Source organism: Gigantopelta aegis, chromosome 3 (assembly GCF_016097555.1).
Source record: "Gigantopelta aegis isolate Gae_Host chromosome 3, Gae_host_genome, whole genome shotgun sequence".
NCBI classification, from domain to species: domain Eukaryota; kingdom Metazoa; phylum Mollusca; class Gastropoda; order Neomphalida; family Peltospiridae; genus Gigantopelta; species Gigantopelta aegis.
This window is the reverse complement of record NC_054701.1, coordinates 63,258,778-63,282,687: the sequence shown is the minus strand read 5'-3', so window position 1 is coordinate 63,282,687 and position 23,910 is coordinate 63,258,778. Positions and strand designations below refer to the sequence as shown.

Here is a 23,910-nt window from a genome sequence, read left to right as displayed (position 1 = left end):
AATGCGAAGATTTGTTCCAGCACTGATGTGGGTGTGGATGCTGCAGTTGACATACGGCTATTTTGACACCAAGTTCAAAAGCCAGAGAGAGTGAAAGAAAGGGATCTAGGCCTATTGAGAAGAAGAAAGAAATAAAGAAATGTTTTATTTAACAACGCACTCAACACATTTTATTTACGGTTATATGGCTAAGGACCACACAGATATGGAGAGAGGAAACCCGCTGTCGCCACTTCATGAGCTACTCTTTGCGATTAGCAGCAAGGGTTCTTTTATATGCACCATCCCACGGACAGAGTAGTACATACCACTGCCTTTGATATACCAGTCGTAGTGCACTGGCTGGAACGAGAAATAGCCCAATGTCGAGAAGAAGACAGAATGAGAAAGAATGAAAGAGAGAGAGGTGGGTGGAGGGGCATATATACGACACAGGCTTTGATTTACCCGCTAGTTACAGACATTGCTTGAAATGGGGTGGGTGGGGGTAGAGGTGACTCCACAAAAGGCGACCTATCCTTCAACCCATTACATCTCAAGCGATGTGTTCCGAATAGAGTGAAACAATTCTTCGTGACATTTCGATCATTTCCGTCAAAAAAGGGGAGCAAATTAAGGAAATCCCGTTGTTACGTCACGTGGTGATGTTTTTTCAGCGGTAAATGCCATTAGTTTTTTTGGTGCACGTGCTTCCGTTTTTATGACTTATTAACAGTATAGATGATTTCACATTTCAATATTTTTTGTACGTTATTATACATACACTAGTAAAATAACTGTTTTAGTAAAGAAATACAGAGTACGTCAGGGTAGAAACAGCCGACGGACACAAGTGCCACTACGGTGACTACCCTGCAGCAGGTTCCATTTGGCAATCGGCTATGGCCTGGGGCTTTGATGTTTGAGCATTTGGAAAAGGCCGTCATTAGATAGGTAGTTGTATTTGCCCTTTGCCATATTTCTATAGATATGTACGGGTATAATATCCGCCAGGTCCCTCCTTTATTATTTTTAGTTGGGGGTTAGGATTAGAGTTGGGGGGGGACCGGGCGGATATTTCTCTGAACTATGCAATACTTTGGCAATTGTCGACAACCAAATGGTTGTAAGCTACTGTGTCTAAAATAAAACAAGCCAAACAATTTTCCTAAATCTGATGCCACAGAGCTTTAGTTTGATTATTCTCCAGTCCAGTCATGACATTGAACTTACATGAACATGTACCAATGCTACACGAAGAAACCTGATGCCTCTATGCGATTTGAACCTGCGCTGTACTTAATTGTAGTGACTTATATAGAGATTATTATACGAGCTTGTGTGTCGTACTGATTTTACGAAACAAGTGACAGAATTTTTGTATTGGCTGAGAGAGAGCGAGGGTAATACATAAATCCTGACACGAGTTTCGTAAAATCAGTACGACACATGCGAGAGTAATAATTTCTTTATTATCCATATTATTATTATTATCATTTTATGAAGAACAAGGCTCAAGGGCCGTCTCAAAATGTTTCAGCCACAATTAGAAGGAGACTACGAAATGACGTCATATTTCATATGTACAGTCTGGGCTAGGTCGGGAATCAACCTCATGTTATGACGTTGCTTCCCAAAATTACATCATTACTACGTATGACTATCATTAATCCGGTTATGTTGGACCATGTGGATAATAAAGCAGAGTGTGTGCCCACATGACACGTTGGTACTGGTTAACATGTAAGTTTAATGTCATGACTGAACTCAAGAATAATCGACGTAAAGCTCTGTGGCAACAGATTTAGCAAAAAAAAAAGTATTTTAGACACAGTAGCTTGCAACCATTTGGTTGTCGACGATTGCCAAAGCATTACATAGAGTTTCTTTTAGCCTCCCTCTTCATATCAAAATCAATAAGGGGAGGGTTGGGGTGACTCAAGCTAGGTAGTGCCATAGTGAAGGAGGTGTAGGCCTAATGGGTATTTTGCAGTGTCGTTCAGGTCACAGGTACCCTCAAACAGAAACGCCTTGTACATATACTATAGATACATATATAAAGAGTATATTTCCATATTTTCTCCAGTATTACACAAATGGACATGTTGGGTTTAGAGTCAGGATTATGTTTTGGGAATTTTCAAAAGTCTACACAATCTTCCAAACCCTCGCCCCACCCCAAAAAATAGCAATGCTCAAAAGTTATTATTCCATGCATGGAACTACGGCTTCAGTTTCACTTATGATAAACCTTGATACATCAGTGTTTGAAAATTTATTTTAATAAAGTAAAAGATTTGTTTTGTTTAACAACACCACTAGAGCACATTGATTAATTAATCATCGACTATTGGATGTCAAACATTTGGTAATTCTGACACATGCCCATCAGAGGAAACCTACATTTTTACTAATGCAGCAAGGGATTTTTTATATGCACTTTCCCACAGAGAGAAAAGCACATACAATGGCCAGTTGTGGTGCACTGGTTGGAACAAGAAAAAAACCCAGTCATTTGAATGGATTCACCAAGGTGGTTCGATCCTATAACACAAACACCTCAAGCGAGCACTCTACCAACTGAGCTAAATCCCACCCATTCCATCCCATCTTATAAGATTGTTTCCTAATACAAAATGTACAAACCGGTACAGTTTTCATTATTGTGTATCACTATACAGTGTTTCTGCCAGAAAGAAATGTTTGGGTATGGCGCTATGAAATTGAATGCAACCACAGTCAACAGGGGGTATGGGGTCCTCCCCCACAAAGAAAATGGGTTACATTTAGGGTCAGGGTTAAGAAGAGTAATTAATTTTGTTAAAATGTTGACTTAAAAAAAAAAAAAATGGCGCCTTACCCAATTTACCCTCTGGCAGAAACCCTGCTATAGTTTGTAGCTCGAGTTCCATCTACGACTATGACGGGCGGGACGTGGCCCATTGGTCAAGTGTTCGCTTGATGCCCGGTTTGGGATCGGTTCCATTGGGCTATTTCTCGCTCCAGCCAGTGCACCACGACTGGTACATCAAAGGCCATGGTTTGTGCTATCCTGTCCATGGATGGTGCATATAAAAGATCCCTTGCTGCTAATTAAAAAGATTAGACCATGAAGTGGTGACAGCAGGTTTCTTCTCTCAATATCTGTGTGGTCCTTAACCATATGTCTGACGCCATATAACCGTAAATAAATGTTTTATTTAACTAGGCACTCAACACATTTTATTTACGGTTATATGGCGTCAGACATATGGTTGAGTGCCTAGTTAAATAAAACATTTCCTTCCTTCTATGACTGAGTCTTTAATTTGGCAAAGTAATTTCATGAAATAAATTATATTTTGTTACAAAATAACTTGGTTTCTACCATTTTGGAAGTTTAATAGATTATTGGGTGAAATGTTCTGCTCACCCAGAGCTAGCCCTACTTAGTGTTAAAAATTGCCAATTTCAAAATGTTAGATCACTAAAGAGTCAATAAGTACTGTGTCTAAAATAAACATAGACCTATGTTCTTTTATTATCTAGAAGTTAACTAATAATTTACATTCATGTATAATATTAAAGGACGTATATGTTTTTTATCTACAAATGCTACACAGGGAAAAACCTGATGCCACTATCTGAAATGTTCACAGTTGGTTCTGGATAAGGGTTAGAACAAATATGTCTGAGTCTCTGTAAAGCTTTATTTCATGCTTTATATTTCTTTTTTGATGATTTGTCTATTTTGTATTTACATCATATGTTCAATGGTGTATAATTTTAGGACACTTTTTAATGTTTTTTCTTTTTCTTTTATTCAAGTACAGATGTTGTTTTTTGTTGGTCTTTTTCTTTTTTCTTTCTTTTTTTTCAAGCTGTTAAAGGGACATTCCTAAGTTTGCTGCAATTTTTTAGATGTTATCGACTAACAGAGACTTTTTAACGATTGTAATTACATATCAAATATATTTATCTGCATAAAATATTAGTGGCTGTATATTAAACGTGTTCTGATGGTTCTAATATTTGTACTGAGTTAAATTTCATTTTATTTCCTAAATTGATTTTTTTTTCATACATACAAAATTATTTGAAGAGATAATCCAGTTTGGGCTTCTAACAAATATTAGGACGACCAGAAACACATTGAATATACAGACACTGATATTCTAAACAAGAAAATGTATTTAATATGTAAGTTTAATCGTAGAAATAGTTTATTAGTCGGAAACATCTTACAATGCAGCAAACTCAGGATTGTCCCTTTAATGTATAATTTTGTACAAAGAGAACCAGTCTGTGTTAGGGAGAATTATATTAACCTGCTAGATTCATGTTAAACAATGGTTAGAACAGGAAACATGGTCACACTATATTCAGCTTGTGGAAAAAGGAAAAAGAAACTAAATAAAGTTGTCCTATTGAGTCACTGAGATGAATAATTTTATCACTAATAATAACTTATGGAAGGAAATTAAAACTTCAGGATAGGCACTGAAAAGATAAAAAGTCGTAAAAATATTTGTTGATTACATATGTACTGTGAAGACTGGACCAGTTGGACAGGTAATGCAGTTTGTGGAATTCGTATATCATAGTAGTATGCTCTTTATAAGTGTTTATTTTGTACTAGTATTAATATTGAATAGAGTCAGTTAATTCTTTTTGGAAAGGAAAGTAATGTTTAATGGATGAAGGAGAGGAATGGGGTAGAGAGGGGAACACCACTAGAGCACATTGATTTATTAATCATCAGCTGTTGGATGTCAAACATTTGGTAATTTTGACATAATCTTAGAGAGGAAACCTGCTTCATTTTTCCGTTAGTAGTAAGGGACTTTTTTTTATATGCACCATCCCACAGACAGGATAGCACATACCACAGCCTTTGATATACCAGTCATGGTGCACTGGCTAGAATGAGAAATAGCCTAATGGGCCCACTAATGGAGATCAATCCTAGACCAATCACACATCAGGTGAGTTCTTTATTACTGGGTCCCTGCAGCAATATCGTTTATATTCACTTTCCCATAGACAGGATAGTACCCATCATGGCCTTTGATTCAGATACCAGTAGTGGGACACTAGTTGGGATTAAAAATCCCAGTCTATTCAGGGTGATTGAGTCGGTAATCCAATGGATAAGCTCTTCACCACTGAGGTACAATCCAACCCAATTATTTTTAGAAACCATGTTGGAGTGGGACAACTTCAAAACAGTGACATAATAATAATAAATTGTGAAACATTCGCAGAGATTTTATGCAACTTAATTTTGTAAGAAAAAAAAAGAAAGAAAAAAGTAACTTGCATATATATAAAAAAAAAATTTAGTTTATTTTTTTTATAGCATATTATAAATCCATTAAAATCTGCAAGTAGGTTCTTAGAATTTTAACGTAAATACACATTACACATGTGGGTCTCTGTGTGAGTTCAGCATTATGTATGCAGGCAGTAGCTGTAATTAATATTCATGTTATGTCAGTGTTGTGTATATTCACAGACTTGTAAAATAACACGTAAAATCTTGTGTTACCAAGGATTTGTTTGTCTTTACAGACTGAGGTGGAATTGAAAAGCCAAAACAAAGTTCGGTTATTTGACTATAGTTCAACAAAACATTGACCCCCTGACAGGTAAGTCCAGTTTGTGTTTTAAATGTTCTGTGCAGTCGGTCCTCTAAAATCATTGTACTGCGTTTCTGGTTGAACAAGTCCAGTTTGTGTTTTAAATGTTCTTTACAGTTGTTCCTCTAAAATCATTGTACTGTGTTTCTGGTTGAACATGCAGCAGTTTCTTGCCTAGAATGTTCATTTTTGTATATCATGTGTATTACTGGTTGCCCTAATGTCTTAAGCATCTCAAGACATTGTCTTGACAGCTCTCTATGTTGCGACTGATTAGTTCGTATATGTGACCATTTATTAGTCCCCTACCGGTCCAACCAGAGGGGACTATAGGTTTCATCTCCGTCCTGTCCATCCATCCCACATATAGTTTTCCGGATGTTCTTTTTTAGAATGACTTGAGATATTTAGCTAAAATTTTGTGTATAGCTTTATCATTTACTGTTACAGATCAAGTTTGACTTTCATGGCGAATTACCCATTTTTGACAGAGTTATTGCCCTTGAACTTAGGAGATATGAAAATTTGTTTTCTGGACTTTTTTCAGAAAGCTTTGAGATATTGAGCTGATATATTGTGGATACCTTTATCATGTAATGTTACTGATCAAGTTTAACTTTCATGGTGATTTACCCACTTTTCACAGAAGTATGACCCTTGAATTTATTAGATATGGAAAAAAAAAATGGATTCAGTAGAGGATTGCTTTAGCAGTACTCTAAAAATGCTTGTTTTCATTTGGTGACCGGCCTCGGTGGCGTCGTGGCAGGCCATTGGTCTACAGGCTGGTAGGTACTGGGTTCGGATCCCAGTCAAGGCATGGGATTTTTAATCCAGATACCGACTCCAAACCCTGAGTGAGTGCTCCGCAAGGTTCAGTGGGTAGGTGTAAACCACTTGCACCGACCAGTAATCCATAACTGGTTCAACAAAGGCCATGGTTTGTGCTATCCTGCCTGTGGGAAGCGCAAATAAAAGATCCCTTGCTGCCAATCGGAAGAGTAGCCCATGTAGTGGCGACAGCGGGTTTCCTCTCAAAATCTGTGTGGTCCTTAACCATATGTCTGACGCCATATAACTGTAAATAAAATGTGTTGAGTGCGTCGTTAAATAAAACACTTCTTTCTTTCTTTCATTTGGTGACTAAAACATTTCATGTTATCTTTATAAAAAATACAAGTAGAAGCGCCATCTGGTTCCTAGGTGGATAAGTTAATGTAGAGCTAGGTCTGTTTTGATGTAACTGTTTAGCATGCTTCATAATTTTTATGATATTGGGGTTTTGTATGTACTTTTCTTAAATACATCCTAGAACATGTAAATCATTACGATAATTGTGACATTTCAGAATAGGCCATCCCTAAAGTATATGTATGCCTCACAGCGTTCAGAATACGCACTTATCCGTTTGTCCTGACAAGTGAAAATCTCGATGGTTGTCCAGTGAGGAAGTAAACATTTATAATGCTGTTTCATTTTGATCAATTAAAAAACATTGTCCTTAAACTTCAATAAAATTAGCAGCTTATTTTGTACAAGTGAAAGTAATCGGGCTTCCATGCTGAAAGTAAATGGGATAAAAATTAAGAGCTTGGATGGAATACATTTTACACAAATGAAAAACAGAGTAATTTTGGTGTATGTACTCTATTAAGCGAACCCCATTCCCACCCCCACCCCCCAATTTTTTTTTTTTTTAAATCCCCACTCTTTGTATTATATAATGCCTGAACCTGCTTTTTCTCTTCTGGACATCATAAGATAAGACGATTCAAAATATGTACATACTTTATGGATGATCTATCTCATAGTTCAACAGATCAACCAAAAACATTCCGTAAAACGATTTTGGGTAGGTCGGCTATTTTTGTTTGAAATGTTAATATACTCTTCTTTTTTATCTTTTTTTTTATCTACATAAAATAAAATAGAAATTAAGTTCGGATTTACAGATAAGCAGTTGTCATGTCTTCAGATAAAAGTTTTAAATTTGGAGTTGTTGACTGCCACAAGACCCAAAACCTAATACCAAAAAATTGAAGTTATAAGAAATGAAATTTTCAGATTAACATTTGAGTATAAACACTGCATACTTCTACAATAAAATTTGTAATATAGCATCCCAAAAATGGTTTTTAAAAAAATAAATAAAAAATAAAAATTGTGACCCACTTATAAATAAATCCAGCAAGTTAATAAAATAAAATAATATTTTAATGAAAATAATTATAAAGACTTTTAAGCAAAATAACTCGCTACTTAAGTTGAGTTCTTAACCACTGAACCATTTGTTCAGGGGCGGAACATAGCTCAGGGACAAATCGTTCGCCTGATGCACGGTCGATCTAGGATCAATCCTTGTCAGTGGACCCATTAGGCTAGTTCTCGTTCCAGCCAATGCACCACGACTGGTATATCAAAGGCCATGGTATGTGCTGTCCTGTCTATGGGAAAGTGCATATAAAAGATCCCTTGCTGCATTAGGAAAAAATGTAGCGGGTTTCCTCTGAAGACTACGTGTCCTGAATTACCAAATGTTTGACATCCAATAGCCGATGATTAATAAATCATTGTGCTCTAGTGGTGTCGTTAAACAAAACAAACTTTAACTCTAACTTCTGGTCAGGACAGGGATCTATGGTCTCTTTGGGTTGGAGCCAGTACCAGCTGGATGTGAACCCATTACCTACGAGCCTAAAGGCCGATAACTTAACAACTAAGCCACCGAGGCCGGTCTTGGATTATTTCATTGGGATAGATTTATGATTCTGACAAAAAAGGGGAGTAACCATGTAAGTATTACCTGGCTTACAGACAGTTGCAGACTGCAGTTCTGCTCTTGAAAAATGTTGCTTTTCAGTGTCTGATATTGATTTTTTATTAAATGCTTTATGACATCTTTACATTTTTTTTTTTTTTTTTTTTACATTAGGCAAACAAACAATACAATTTTTATTATTTTTTTTTTTTCTTCAAAATTAAAGTAGAATTCTGAGAGTTGTCCTGCAATACTGTATATCTATACAAAAACATTTGTGCCCAGGACAGCATACCTGAACTTTAGTTGCAAATAAGCATGAAATTGTTCTACTCGTATTTACCATCATCATCATTATATTCACTATGACCATATCTCCCACTGGTAGAATGAAACCGAGGTGGTAATTTGGTTAAATAAGTCGTTTAGTGTGTCTGCTTTCTGCATTGGTAGATGTGTGGGAAACTATTCTCAAGTACATCTATTTTCGTGTGCTTTGCTATTTCGGCATGCAGAGGTTCAGCAGTACAACAGTAAAACTGCAAGCATGGCAAAATTCTATACACCGTTTACCTACAGGTGTAAACTAACTAGCAGGAACTTAGATTGGCAGATCAAATTTGCCAATGTTCACTCATAATAATTATACTGATGGAAAGAAATAAAGGATCACACAGATAATGTAGCAACAAGAAATAATGACTGTATAAAAAATCAATTGATATTGTCAGAAGTTGACTGGGAACATATAAGCAGCACATTCAACACTACAGACATTTAATACCATATTATAACTTGGTATGAAATACAGACATTACTACACTAAGTGAATTAAATATGGTTTACAATTTGATGTGTTCCCTCATTTCTTTCCATCAGTGTATGAACTAATCAGTAGTTTGAGAAGAAGTTGGGTTCAACAATTTTGACCTGCAGATAGAGCATCTTGTGTAGTAACCACCTGTTTTTAAGCATGAACATTGGATGGTACACCTTGTATAGCAACCACCTGAATTAAATGAACACTTGAATTTTGTATGCTAACCACCTGTTTTAAATGGGCACTTCTGAGATATATATCTAAGACATTATTAGGCAAGATATGTGTGTTACTTTTCTGATGACCAGGTCAACTTTGCATTTATAGCTCCATCATGTAAGTTCAGTTTTCGTTATAAATTTTAGTTTAAAAAAAAAAAAATATATACAATAGAACTAAATTAATATGGATTTTTTTAATGTTATATTAAAAAAAAATCACACCATGCAAACCATGTTATTGTAGGCATTGCATTTAATTCTTATTTTAATATATTAAATACATTGTACATTTTTACTCTGTAATGGGAAAAGAACATATAAAAGAGGATCATTCTATCTCATATCATACCAAAATAAGAGTGAAAATTAAACCCTATACTCCCCACGATTTTTGCCCAAAATTGGTAAATAAGGTTATTATCACTGATGTTTATGATATTTGAAATTTTAGCTCAATCAAACTAATGGTGTCTGAGATCATTAATTTGGGCAAAAATTGACTTGATCACTAATTGAGTATTAATGGTCAAGCCCATTTTGGCCAAAATCGCTAAAAATTAATGGGCTATATCTTAAGAACCAATTGTTTGATCAAGCTAAAACTTGAAATATCAGCAATTTCAGTCACAGTATCCTTACATACAAATTTGCAGGAAAATTATATATAAAGCATGATTTGACACAGAATGACCCAACAAGCAAAAATTAAATAAATGTACTATGCAATGAAGATATAACATGTTTCTTCTTCCATTGTCAGTTAAACTGTATCACTTTTGGCAATGAAAAAACAAAAACAGGTCATGCTAACTTTATCTCTGATGTGTGAAACGAGGTGTCTGTTTTATAAAGGTTCCGGTTGTAGATTATGGGTGGTCTTAATTGTAACCTGGTTCCCCACTGAACATCCTGTTCCTTGCAACACCCAGGTTGTGATTTACAACACAGAATGAAAGTACCTGACATATTCCTGTGTTGTGTGCTATTGTGTGACCATGACAGTTTGTGAAAACATTAATTTGCAGCTGGTGTGTTTAGAGCCTGTTGCCGTAGTTACTATGATGGCAGCCGGTGAGTCATCCATTACTACAAAGTACTCCAGAGCAGGCATGGTGGCTGGCCTGTGTGTACACATTGTTACAGCATATTAACTCAATTGTTGCAAGCAACATGTTGACAGCAGCTTTTATAATCCCCCCATCTATACAGCCTTCTTTCTTCTTTTTTCTTTCTCTCTTTTTGTATCCTAATCGATTTTTGTCTGGAATGAGTAACATGAAAATATGCATTAATAACGGAGGATGTGTAAAATTGCTTTCCGGTTATTAACACTACTTTACTGTTGGTTTGCCAATGGTGTTAAAATGATATCAACTGTGCATACTTCTACATGTGTTACTTTCTGTATGATTTAATTACAACGTGTGACGGTGGAAAGGAAATAAATGGAATGTTTGACTGACAACACCTCAGCATATTTTAAACTACGGCTATTTGGAGTCTATCCTATAGTTATTTTGATAAGTGCAATAAGTCTGGAAAATGGTTTAATGTGTTTTGGAATTTAAGGTATGGAAAAAATATGAAAATTAGTTGAAAAAAGGTGTATGAACTCTGAAAAGAGTGAAAACTGGCTGTCACCAATTTGTGTTGTGCCTGATTTTATTGGACCTGTTTGGTGACTCATATGACATCCATTCTGAAGAACGTCAGGCTTGTTCATGTTTAATGTCTACCTTTCTCAGTCTTTGTCAGACAAGGTGAATGATCACTCCCGTTCCCCTCCATACTTGCTGCAAATTGATCGCCTCACAATAAAACTTTTAATGAATTTCATTTAAAACTTCATGTGATTGATCACCTGACATCCTATGATTTAAGGGGCAGGATGTAGCCAAGTGGTAAAAGCGCTCACATGATGCACGTTCGGTTTGGGATCGACCCACGTCGGTGGGACCATTGGGCTATTTCTCGTTCCAACCAGTGCACCACGATTGGTATATCAAAGGCCGTGGTATGTGCTATCCTGTCTGTCTGACCTCAAACCATTTCACATCAAAACTGCCGAAATGTTAAGCTGTAATTAGTTTGAAATAACTTCAGATATATTTGTGAATGTCTATAACTCGTTATCAGCTATTAATAATATTACTGCACTAAAATATCTTGATGTGCTCAACACAGACAAAGAACGAGTTGTGCCCAGTGTAGCCCAGTGGTAAAGCGTCTGCCTGAAGCTCTATCGGTTTAGGATTGATCCCCGTCGGTGGGCTCATTGGGCTATTTATCATTCTAGCCAGTGCACCACAACTGATATATCAAAGGCTGTGGTATGTGCTATCCTGTCTGTGGGATGGTGCATATAAAAGATCGCTTGCGCTATGAATGGAAAAATGTAGCAATTTCCTCTCTAAGACTCTTATGTCAAAATTATCAAATGTTTGACATCCAATAGCCACTGACGCCATATAACCGTAAATGAAATGTGTTCAGTATGTCGTTAAATGAAATCTTTCTTTCTTTCTTCCTTTCCAATAGCCATTGATTAATAAATCAACGTGTTCTAGTTGTGTTGTTAAACAAAACAAATGTGCCCCAGTCTGCTCTAGCAGCATTGGAAGATTGACCACCCTACTCTAAGAAGAAATAGAAAGAGTGGTCGGCCTCTACTACCGGGGTACTCTTTACTTGACTTTTCATGTTTTATACCTTCCAGAACCAAGCCCATCCACACTATGCGAACCATGATGACTGGACTATACCTGTGTCACATTTTTATTTGTTTGGACAGGTCCAGCTTTTCTTGATCTTTATTTCTATACAGTACTATACCTTCTGACTTTAAGGCCTTTCTTGATGGGTTGCACTACTAGCTGTGTACCTTGTCCAGTCTTTACCATGGCCCATGAGAAAAATCAAGGTGAGCTGAAGATCACTCTCCTGAAATGGTGCTAGGCGGGAAATCAAATGAAGTTTCAATCTGTTTAGAAATTTATTTCAAGGCGAGCAATTTTTCACCCTCCTAAAGCTTTCCAGCCGAGTGTGGAGGTGAGCGGAAGTGATCACTCACCTTTCCTGGTGAAAAATTAACAGCTGTAACGAGACCACACACAGACAGGTAGAGACACTGGACTTGGTGGTGTCGTGGTTAAACCATCGGACATAAGGCTGGTAGGTACAGGGTTCACAGCCTGGTACCGGCTCCCACCCGAGCAAGTTTTAATGACTTAATGGTAGGTAAGCAACCCCTCCAATTGCCCACGGCAATGCCATGGAGATTGCTGTGAAGTTTTTTATTCTCCGTGGCACTTTTTTTTGCTATGGACTGCATTAGAATTTTATTTCCACTGCTTGTTTTTTGCCGTGGACGTTTTATTAATTGCAGGGGTTGTGTAAGACCACTACACCCTCCTCTCTCTCACTAACCACCAACAACTAACTCACTGTCCTGGACAGACAGCCCAGATAGCTGAGATATGTGCCCAGTACAGCATTCTTGAACCTTAATTGGATATTAGCACGAAAATAAGTTGAAATGAATGAATGAATGAATGAATGAAAGACATGTAGACTTTCATTCAAAATTTTATGTCAGAATTATTTTGTCTGATCCTCTCCTCTCTTCTTCCTCTTATTTTCTTTAAAATTATATCCATTTAAAAGCTCCAAATTAAAAATAAATTTGGCTAAGCAGTCAATTGTTTTTTTATTTTGGCTTGATAACATTTTATTCAGGGTTTTTGTTCTAAATGTTATTCCAAATTGTCTATAACCCTTCCCTTCCTTAATGATTCCCTTCCCATTCTCATTTTGGGTACAAACTTTGACTGTCAGAGTTTATACCACAGGCATAGGAATGTGCCAGAAAGTGTGTGTGTGGGGCGGGGGGGGGGGGGGGGGGGGGGGGACACACATACATATATATATATATATATAAATACATGTATAAATATATAAAAACATCGCTGCTCCCACATGCCCTCCATTGCCCTCCTCCCTGCTTCCTACACCAGTGTATACCCACAAGAAGTGTGTTTGAACCATATTGGATGTACACATGTATAAGCACATTAAGCCAGTTCCTAAATACTACTAACAGTTAATCTTTAATATTATACAGGTGTCCTGATATTTGAGGCATGTGGCCAGGATAACATACTTGAATGTTAATTGCATATATAAGTTTTTATGGTCTCATGCAAACCAGCAAGAATGCACTCAATGGCCCATGAAAATGTACGTATTTATGTCAGTAATTGATGAGTAGATTGAATGTTTAATGACACCCAGGCATGAAAATTTATCGGCTACTTGGTGTAATTAGTAGAATGTCATTAAACCTTTAATTAATGAGTTATTGGGGTTTTTTTCATTTCTTCATTCTTAATTCATTTCTTAATTTTTCCATTCATAATTCATTTGTTCATTTATCGTTAATCCATTTTTTTTCATTCACGCCTCCACTTATATTTCCTGATTTATTCATTGTAACAAAACAAAATTACTTGCAGTTTTCAGAGCCACATTGACTTGCATTTTTATTCCAAAGGATTCCCCTGTCTTTCATGCTTTAGCTGCCGCAATTTTGCCGGTTCATTTTTGTAATGCTGTTTGCATTATTTATTAATGCATACTTGTACAAATGGCTATGCACAAGACACAATATGCCTACATTGGGGAATATATTTGCTTTGAAAATTGAAATGTTATTACTGTGACTGACAACCTTGAATTTATGTGGCGACTTGTGGTGCGTTGTGAGACTATCAACATGATTTTAATATTGGTGTACAGTTCTAATTACAGTCCAACAGTTGTTCCTGCTCATGTTGATCACATCCATGGGAGAGATTTGGGGGGGGGGGGGGTTTAGTTTATGTTTGTAACCCACCACACAAAATAATATTTATATTTTTAAACCGAGTATGCATAAGAAAAATATTACAGCATGCTGACACGCCATGCATAAAATTACAAATATATATTTCCTCTGACCTCCCCTTGGGAACAATACTGGCACAGATCTAATAATAAAAGGACAAATTCTGTCTGTGGGAAAGTGCATATAAAAAATCCCTTGCTGCATTACAAAAAATGTAGCGGGTTTCCTCTGATGACTGAATTTCCAAATGTTTGACATCCAATAGCCGATGATGAATTAATCAATGTGCTTCAGTGGTGTCGTTAAACAAAACAAATTTTATTTTAATAATAAAAAGCAGCAACCTACAATCAGGATCAGGTATTTTATTGAAGATGACAATATGTAAGAGGAAGGAAGGAAATGTTTTATTTAACGACGCACTCAACACATTTTATTTATATACAGTTATATGGCATCAGACATATGGTTAAGGACCCCACAGATATTGAGAGGAAACCCGCTGTCACCACTTCATGGGCTACTCTTTACGATTAGCAGTAAGGGATCTTTTATATGCACCATCCCACAGACAGGATAGTACATACCACGGCCTTTGTTACACCAGTTGTGGAGCACTGACTGAAACGAGAAATAGCCCAATGGGTGCACCGACGGGGATTGATCCTAAACTGAATATGTAAGAGAGTAAACTATTTATTACAAATGTATTTTCAACTGCATGGTTAAAAAAAAAGAAGCTAATTTTAGCTTTTGAATATGACAAGTGCTGTTACTATACATGATATGCACATATTTCAAATCTGATATAATAATACATTATGCTGTTCATGTTTTGATAAATTCTCCAGGTTAAGAACTGTTTGAATTATGCTGTCATCTGTCATGTCACTATTATAAAGAGCTAGTGTGCTGTACTTCAGTTTGCTGGCTACCCCTACGGAAAAGCAGCAACAAGTCTTTTGTATGCACTTTTCTTTACACAAGACAGTACATACTATGGCTTTTGATGTCCAAGTTGTCCTGGATGGGATGGAAAAACATCAGATCTTATGAACTGGTGCACCTGAGACCAGTACTCTACCACTGAGAAACATTCCTCCATCCCACAGTCCAGTGTTTCTGCCAGAAAGAAATATTCGGGTATGGTACTATGGAATTTAATGCAACCACAGTGAACAGGGGGTATGGGGGAGGAATGGGCTAAGTTTAGGTTAGGGTTAAGAAAGAAAATCATACAGTAATGATAAGAGTAATTAATTTTGTCAAAAAGTTAACTTAAAAAAAAAAAATCTGCAAACAAATTTGGGTATGGCGCCATACCTGTTTTACCCTCTGGCAGAAACCCTACCCACTACACTCCCTCATCTGTTGAAACAAAACCAGAGTTACTAGACTAAAGTTAAAGCTTGTTTTGTTTAACAACACCACTAGAGCATGTGAAATAATTATCAGTTATTGGATGTCAAACATTTGTTAATTCTAACACAAAAGCTGCTACATTTTTTTAATTAGCAGCATGGGATCTTTTATATGAACTTTCCCACAGATGGGACAGCACATAACAAGGCTTTTGAAAGTAATGGAATAATATAGATGTCTCAGATAATAGGACAGGCCTTGTTTGGGCGACTTAAATATTAAAAAATAATGGCTCATTTTTATAACATATGAGCTACTATTGATAATTTTATTGCATATATTACACATAAAACCTGAAATATGAATTTTACGTGTTTGGGCTACCTAAAGCAAGTTTGGGCTACTGAAAACTATAATTTTAGTGGCCCAGATATATTTTTTTCGGCCACTAAATTTTTTGGCGAGTGTCAAGCCCAGATAGGATATGTAAAGTAATGATATTGCAATGATCGCTTATGATTGCAAATTTATCAGTTGGTTTCTATGCAGATGTGATGATTGATTATAAAATCACTATATAAATCAGGGGACAATATTTCGAAATCTGAGGTAACCGGAAGTCGGTTCACGTGGTTTTTACCTAGGTAACCAATTGTTCGGTTACGTGAATTATATTTGCGTAACCCATGGGTTACCTCAAAATTACGTTGAAATTATATTTTAAATACATAGTTTTTAGCTGAAACATAAAGTTAAAACAAATTCAAAAGAAAACATTTTACAAAAAAAATGTCTTTAATGCTTGCTAAAGTTAACAATATTATAAAAGAACTGAATATTAGCCCCAGTACTGAAACAAAATACAGGAGCGTAGCCAGAAATTATCTTAGAATTACGCACGCCAAAGGCGTGCCCGAGCGGGGGGATTCGGGGGGCCTCCCCCTGTGAAAATTTTGAAACTCAGGACGCCTGTAGATGCATTTTTGAAAATCTTTTTTCGAGTCAATTTTAAGAGGTCTATTTTATAGAACAATTACAGACAGCCTCGACCTATTCCCGGATTTTGTTTTTGAATTATGCACATGCGTACTGTACGTAATGGGCTGTACGCCTTTGAAATAGATAAATACTCATTTGTAGGGATCTTTTTTTGCGATTTGCTGTGGCTATGCTACTTTCACTTCATTGATGGCACTTATGTAAAATTATAGCCAATCCAATAGTATGTATACATATATTCCTTTAGAGATAAAATAGCAGCAGAAAATTTAGCCGTCCCAAGCGGTCTGAGCACATTTCTTTAAAACTGTTTTAAAACTGTAGACTGGTCGCAAGTTACAACTGTTCCAATATAACGTTGTTTACTGGTTTGCTGTGCATCAAGTATCTAAAAATTAGTCTAAAACATTTGTCAGAATACCAGTAGTATGTCTGCATGAATAAACTTCCTGTAATCGTGAAGTTTGCAAGTTTTAATTTCTGAACGTTTACAGGTCATGACGTAACCGATTTGCGGTTCGCGTAAATTTCATTTTGCGTAACCGACACGCGAACAGAACGGCGGTTCGCGTGACATATTGGTGCCCTGTAAATGATTGTTGTGCAAAACATTAACTGATTGATCTTCCAGTTTAGATGATGGAATTGATGTATGTTGGGGATGGTGTTTGTTTTTATTTGTACATAAAGAGAAAAGATACTAATTGTTATTAAAGGTAAAATTAGCAATTTGTAGGGTCTGTATCCTGATGAACTGAACAATAGGTGCATATGGTCCTTAATAGTTATAATTCAAATCCTTCTTACATTCAGGGGTGGGACGTAACCCAGTGGTACAGCGCTTGCTCGATGCACGGTCTGTCTAGGATCAATCACTGCCAGTGGGCCCATTGGGCTATTTCTCGTTCCAGCCAGTGCACCACGACTGGTATATCAAAGGCTAATCCTGTCTGTTAGATGGTGCATATAAAAGATCCCTTGCTACTAATGGAAAAATGGAGTGGCTTTCCTCTCTAACTCTAAGATTATATATATCATAATTACCAAATGTTTGACATCCAACAGCTGATGATTAATAAATCATTGTGCTATTGTGGTGTCGTTAAACAAAACAAACTTCCTTCTTACATTCATGGTTGGTGCAAACCAATAACAACTGATGGTCGATGATGCAATTCCTACCGATTCCCAACACTTAGTGTAAAGGATTAACAGATAATATCGTGATGCAACTAAAGAACCAAATGATGGATGAAATTAATGTGAAAAGAACGACATAATTGAAATTAAATATATATACTTGTGGGCCACTTGCCTGCTGGTCACTGATTATAAGCAATACAGAGTATGCCATGATTTATGTGGTCTTGTTAGGGTGAAAATTAAATATTGATGTTAATGCACACGGAATATTGGCTTCTAACATGTTGCGGGCCAGCTACGAAGGCCGAGTAATGAATGGCTGTCCCATGACATCAGCTTACAATGTCTGTGTTTATCCGAATATACTGTACATTTATCTGAATTTTTATAATGTAAACCGTATTCCTGTTTTCGTGATTCCTGGAATTGCTATGACCTAGTCCATTGAGTCTTGTATGGCCTGTAATGCCCACCATTTAAAGTAATTTTACGTGATACAATTTTGTTGTGTCTGTTTGCGTTCTTTCTATAACAGATGGAATGCGGGCCAGTGCATTATGCCAGTAGCTGCTGTTGGTTGATTTATTGATTAGGAGGGCCTCTGCTAGTGGAGTCATTTCTTGATTAATACCAGGAAATGTGATATTATATATTTATATGAAAACAATTGCATTACCATCTGATGCATTTAATTGGTTATTCTTGTATTTATACATTTATGTTAAAACAGGAATGTCATTTAATTTATTTTCAAAATAAATGTAAACATATTTGTTGTTCTTGTGATTGTAATCTTAACAAATTCCTTTTTTTCCCATCTTTTTTACATGGTTTAATTCTGGACAAAAACTATATATTGTTAGCACACTATTAGTTCACTTTAAATTTGACTTTATATATATTTTATATATTACTCTTAAACCTTTTCTTAAAATTCTGCACCACATTCTTGATTTAAAACAAAACAAAAAATTTATAACAGGATCTTTAATCACAATACGATGCACACTTCAAAATAAACAGTCAACCAAAATAGAGTAAATATGATGCACATATCAGTCAGTATGTCACAAAGTAAAATATGTAACAAAACATTTTGCTCAAAACCTAACTGATATGTCATTAAAAATATAGTCTATAATCTGTCCCATCCTCGTACAAAAAAAATTTTGGTAAATAATTTCAGTCTTGTTTGACATAAAAAAAAAGTTAAAGTTTTATGAAAATAAAAAAAAAACTATTATTTATGTGTGCAATTTAGAAAACATTCAGCTCAGAAATAAATAACTTGTAGTAAATTGCATAGCATGAAAAAAGGCATTTCCTGTGGGACAGACTATAGGCTTTGTATCGTTTGGGGTTTGAAGAAACCTGCAGCTCTACCTACTAAAAATATCCATAATACTGCTTTGTTCTGCTGGTTGTTAGTAATGGCTGTCGGTAATTGTGATGTCACTGTGCACTGCCCTGCAGACTGATGGATGGCTATTCCATGAGAGGTCAACAAATTTTAGCACTTCTCAATCAATATTGGAATACAAGTTAATGAAGTAGAACACATGATCATGCCACGTTTAATACCAGTTGTTTGGTCAGTGGTATGTTCAGAACTAAAACATGCAGGCATTCCACATTTAATACTCTGCAGTGGCTTAATTGGTATGTGTTGTATCGGGAAGTAAAACACAGGATTATTGCATATTTAATACCAGTTGTTTGGTCAGTGGTATATTCGGAACTAAAATATGCAGTCATTCCACATTTAATACCAGTGGCACACTTGGTACATGTTTATGTGTTGTATTCGGAATTAATACCAGTTATTTGGACAGAAGTACCTGTGTCTTAAAGTAAAACAGTCATGATCATGCCTCATTTGGTACCAGTTGCTTGGTCAGTAGTAAAATGTGCCCTGAATTAATTTTCCGTATGCATACTTGGTTTAAATTTTTAAAATATAAATATTATTTAGTGTGGTGGGTTGCGAACATAAACTACCCCCTCCCCTATCTCCCCCATGGATGTGATCAACATGAGCAGGATCAACTGTTAGGCTGTAATACCAATATTAAATCACTTTAAATCTAAAATATACAGGTTTGATAGTCTCACAACGCACCACAAGTCGCCACCTAAATTCAAGGTTGTCACTCGCAGTAATAACATTTCAAGTTTCAAAGCAAATATATTCCACAATGTAGGCATATTGTGTCTGGTGCATATAGCCATTTGTAAAGTGTACAAGTTTGCATTAATAAATAATGCAAACAGCATTAGAAAAATGAACCGTTATAATAGTGGCAGCCATTAAAGCATGAAAGACAGGGTGAACCCTTTGGAATAAAAAATGCAAGTCAATAAGGCTCTGCTTAGAAAGTACAATGTCCTTTAATGTTACAATTATATACTAATATAAACAAGTTACAGGTCTGTAAATATATTTTATCTGAAAGTGTATTACACCATAATGTCATTATGCCAATTGTCTAGCCAGGGCACTACTACTGGTATATCAAGGGCTGTGGTATGTGCTATCCTGTCTGTGGGATGGTGCATATAAAAGATCCCTTGCTACTAATTGTGAAATGTAGCGGGTTTCATCTCTATGACTGTGTCAAAATGACCATATGTTTTGACATCCAATAGCTGATAATAAATCAATGTGCTCTAGTGGTGTCGTTAAACAAAACAAACTTCATATGCCACTCGCATATAAAATATATTTACTGAACCTTAATTTGTTTTGTCACTTTTGAGAAGTATAATTATGAGTTGCTAGATCCTGAATGATATGCAGCCTTAATTACTGTCAAAAGCAGCTGGATGTGATAGATGTAAGATTATAATCACCTTTTACTAGAGTTGGGCAGTGTACCATATATACTGTTCGATATCGGTATCATATCAATATTGATTTACCGTTCCGAGCAAATCCCAAAATGTCAGTATTGAAAAAAAAAAATGTTTACTGCCATTTAGTCAAGCACTAACAATATATATCTGATGAACACAAAATGGCTGGAAAAAAAAAGACTGGATGGACATTCCTAAAAATTGACATAAAACATGTATGTGCATTTTGTGTCAACGGAAAGAAAATGAAATTAGGGGTGAGTCTTAAGTCAGACATGCATTTAAAGCCGAGTACCGGCCTCGGTGGCGTCGTGGTTAGGCCATCGGTCTACAGGCTGGTAGGTACTGGGTTCGGATCCCAGTCGAGGCATGGGATTTTTAATCCAGGTACCGACTCCAAACCCTGAGTGAGTGCTCCGCAAGGCTCAATGGGTAGGTGTAAACCACTTGCACCGACCAGTGATCCATAACTGGTTCAACAAAGGCCATGGTTTGTGCTATCCTGCCTGTGGGAAGCGCAAATAAAAGATCCCTTGCTGCCAATCGGAAGAGTAGCCCATGTAGTGGCGACAGCGGGTTTCCTCTCAAAGTATGTGTGGTCCTTAACCATATGTCTGACGCCATATAACCGTAAATAAAATGTGTTGAGTGCGTCGTTAAATAAAACACTTCTTTCTTTAAAGCCGAGTATACCGAAAATAATGCTCGATATCCATGTCGATATTGTGTCAAAACTGAATACCGAACCGATACTGAGGTAAATTGCCCCCAAAATATTGATACAGATACCGAATCTAACATTTCAATACCGCCCAGGGGCCTAATTCATAACAGTCTCTTAGGCTCTGCTAGACAACAAAGCATCCTCTTTGCAAGTCTTTTAGCATTGCACTGCTAGATCACAAAGTTGCGAGAGTTTAGTGAATTAGGCCCCTGGTCTACCTTGTACCTCTACTAACATATACATACATTTATTGTTGATGGATCTGATACCTATATCAAGGCTCGAAATTCATGTTGTGTATGGGATGCTATTTTTGCTTCTCAAATTTTAATCTGGAAGCAAATGGGAGAAACTGAGATGCAGTTTGAGACATTATAGTCTCGAAATTAGATGCCTGGTGAGACTCCCAATGTAACTTTTTAACAATAATGTGGGAGGCTTGAGATGACACAGATAAAAGTATATGATATTATTATGACTTAAAAATGAGGAATTCTGGATATATCTGAAATTCTCTCAAAAATAAAATGGAAAGTGCTTATCAAACTGATTATCAGTATGCATATTGTACATTTTGAGCAGTATTTGCTGCCTGATACCTTTCAACTTTGAGCCATGTACATGTTTTGTACAGTTCATCAACATTTGTCAAAAGTTAAATGAATGGACTTTTAATTGCTTTAATGCACTTGCATAGTTCTGTAGGAAGGAAGGAATAGAATAGATGGTGCTGTAAAAGATATAATGTAGCGAGTTTCCTTTGAAAAAAAATGAAGCAGGTTTGCTTTCTAAGACTATATGTCAAAATTACCAAATGTTTGACATTCAATAGCCAATGATTAATAAATCAGTGTGCTCAGCAGTGTCGTTAAACAAAACAAACTTTAATAACTAGAATAATAACACATTCAACACATTTTTAATTGTTGCTAAATGGCATCGGACATATGGTTAAGGACCACACAAATAATGAGAGAAAATCTGCTGTCGCCGTACAATGGCTACTCTTTTCAATTAGTTGCAAGGGCTCTTTTATATGTGGCATCCCACAGACAGGATAGTACATACCACATGCACAAGTTGTGGAGCACTGGCTAGAACAAGAAATATAGTCCACTGACAGCGATCGATCATAGACCGACTGTATATTAGGTGAGCGCTTTACCACTGGGCTATGTTCTGACAGACTCATGGCCAAGACCAAGACCAAATTGTTTAATGTGCACATTCAGAGCAAGCTGTTGTAGCACACGCCTGTCCTGGGTGGGGGTGGGAGGAGGAGGGACTGCCTGCACTAACAGGTGCAAGGGAGCACCAGCAGTCTGACCGGAGCGGGTAACAGCCGGAGGGTGGTATGGTGCTATGTAATTTGGAATGTCCCGTAGGATTAAACCAAAAGGAAAATGGGTGCGCATTTTGATGAGGGAAATTGGGCGCAATTTTGATGGTCATTCTAAAATATAAAGGGTAGAGAGCTACGTATAGGTTTAGATTTTAGTAGGCCGAGTAGCTTGTGACTCATGGCTCTGATGTATGTCCTTTTATAAACACAGAACCCCCACTCCTTGGATGAAAATTACTAGGACATGGCCCACAGGACAAAACTTGTGTAGCACAGTGCCCCCCTGCCCACCCCGATAAACAAGAATGGAATACAGTGGCATGTTTATATGTAGTTTGTCAGGTTGAGTGTTTGGTGGTTCTTGATTTTGTAAACTTGAACTTGACGGCCAAGCCATTGTTGAGTAGTTTGTAGCTGGTCAACACCACTAAGATGGACACAGGTGTCTCAAGTGTCGGTCAAGAGATCCTGGAACATACACTTACAGCACTGTTTATTCTGAACACTAAAGTTATGCTTATTGCTTGGTGCATGCATAGGCAGCATTTACCGACCTTGATGACATAGTGATTAAGCCGTTGGGTTGAGGCTGGTAGGCTCTGAGTTTGCATCCCAATTCCAATTGGACAAAAAGAAAGAAATGTTTTATTTAACGACACACTCAACACATTTTATTTACGGTTATATGGCGTCAGACATGGTTAAGGACCACACAGATTTTGAGAGGAAACCCGCTGTTGCCACTACATGGGCTGCTCTTCCGATTAGCAGCAAGGGATCTTTTATTTTTCGCTTCCCACAGGCAGGATAGCACAAACCATGGCCTTTGTTGAACCAGTTATGGATCACTGGTCAGTGCAAGTGGTTTACACCTACCCATTGAGCCTTGCAGAGCACTCATTCAGGGTTTGGAGTCGATATCTGGATTAAAAATCCCATGCCTCGACTAGGATCCGAACCCAGTACCTACCAGCCTGTAGACCGATGGCCTACCACGACACCACCGAGGCCGGTCGATTGGACAAAAGCACAGCCAGAGCAGGTTCTGTTCTCACTGTCAACAATAGATGACTACCACCCAGAGGGTACATGGGGTTGTTGATCTTTCCTTTCCCCAACTAGAATGAGTCTTATAATGGCTCATTAGGAAGCTATATAAGACCACTTCACCAACTTCTGTCTGACTAACTACTAACAGTTAACCAATAA

At 36.9% G+C, this 23,910-nt stretch overlaps 1 protein-coding gene across 1 annotated transcript in view; it reads left to right on the top strand.

Annotated features, from left to right (window-relative positions):
• The first annotated feature begins 668 nt into the window (after positions 1 to 668).
• LOC121368409 (neuroglian-like) overlaps positions 669 to 23,910 on the top strand; it is a 156,724-nt gene continuing 133,482 nt past the window's right edge. The window contains exons 1-2 of the mRNA XM_041493121.1: positions 669 to 933; positions 5,530 to 5,606. The gene's annotated coding sequence lies outside the window, so the exon portion shown is untranslated. The remainder of the gene's footprint in view (positions 934 to 5,529; positions 5,607 to 23,910) is intronic.